General features: G+C 40.2%; 1 long non-coding RNA gene across 1 annotated transcript; it reads left to right on the forward strand.

The window, feature by feature from the left end:
• Window positions 1-560: 560 nt before the first annotated feature.
• Window positions 561-916, forward strand: LOC119343368. The gene is made up of 2 exons (XR_005166059.1): window positions 561-670; window positions 856-916. It is a non-coding gene; the product is annotated as an uncharacterized LOC119343368 (long non-coding RNA).
• The last annotated feature ends 476 nt before the right edge of the window (window positions 917-1,392 follow it).

The following is a 1,392-nucleotide window of genomic DNA, read 5'->3' on the forward strand; positions in this document are numbered from 1 at the left end:
AAAAAAAAATGAAGAATTTCAATGGATTGCAGTATAATCCTACAGTACAAAACTTCTAATATCCAAAGAGGTGCTAGGTTTTGGACATAGTAAAACGTAAGCCTCAAAAGCTACAAAATGACATGTGAAGCCGCGAGCTCACGTGCCCGTAAAGCTGAAATTCTTATACACGCGCCAATAAAAGCGAAGACTCCAACCTAGATCAGTGAGACCCAATAAAAATTTGTTCAGAGTGCACCACGACACAAGGTTGCACTGGAGATGGCCTTTAGCAGTCTACTGAAAGTCAGAAACAATTGTTTCCATGCATGATGCTCGAACATGGCACGTGAATCGTCTTGCTCTGCACGTTGTACCCACGCGCAAGGCACGAACACACATGTAGTAGATGCAACTTGCCAATGGACCGTTGCATCGTTCTTTAATCCTGCCAGTGTCGTCTCACATGCATGCATGGGCTCACCTAGTACGAGCGACTTAATTAAGCTTTCCTTTAATCAACCACGAGACTTCATTCCGTTATATAACTCGGCTTGTGCATCTGCAACACATAACAATCGCGCGACATGGCCCTATACATTCTCACTTGAAGTTCGAGTTGCCTGCTGCTCATTCATTCTCCTTCCGCGAGCGCATCGTTCCGCTTTGTAGGCCTTCTCTAGGACTCCAGGTTAGCATTCCTTCCCTTGATTTTAGTCCAATATACTGCTTTGCTTTCATTGTACATTGAGATCTGTACTACAAAAAATATATGGGCGCCATCGGTTTACGTTAACTAATTGCTAATATCTGTTTATGGATTTGGGACTTGAGACCTCATATTATCTTCTTTGTTCCACTCTTTTGCTGTTGTAGCGGCTGATATGACGAGGATTGTTCCGGTAGAGAACGTTCTCTACGCTACTATAAATCTCGGTATGATTACAGTCCTGTTCCTATACAAGTGCGATTTTTCTGTATATTCTGGTTTCGATTGTCAAGTCTGAGTACAATCTTTCCATGCGAAAGTGGTGGTGCCTGACATTAAGAGTCATTTGTAGTTGTTCAAAGTACCCTGCGATGTGCTTATCTTATGTAATTAGATAGATGATCACCACTACCCTATTTCTACTACTAGTAGAACGCCCGTTACCACAGGCCTTTTATTTTTTTTTCCTCGGATACATATATATACTTGTATTTTGTTGTATAAAACTCAGTAAATTTTTGGCCCCTTTCAACGACATCGCCTTGGGACCATTGTCGATGGATTCTTCTTGAACATGAACATTATCCATCTCCATCTCTCTCATAGTATGCAAAAATAAATAAATATAAAAATTCACATTTTATTTATCATGTGCAACATATATACATAAGAAGAACAATTATTTGTATGCATCTCTTCTGATT

The sequence above is a fragment of the Triticum dicoccoides genome, unplaced genomic scaffold (assembly GCF_002162155.2).
Source record: "Triticum dicoccoides isolate Atlit2015 ecotype Zavitan unplaced genomic scaffold, WEW_v2.0 scaffold124384, whole genome shotgun sequence".
Taxonomy (NCBI): Eukaryota; Viridiplantae; Streptophyta; class Magnoliopsida; order Poales; family Poaceae; genus Triticum; species Triticum dicoccoides.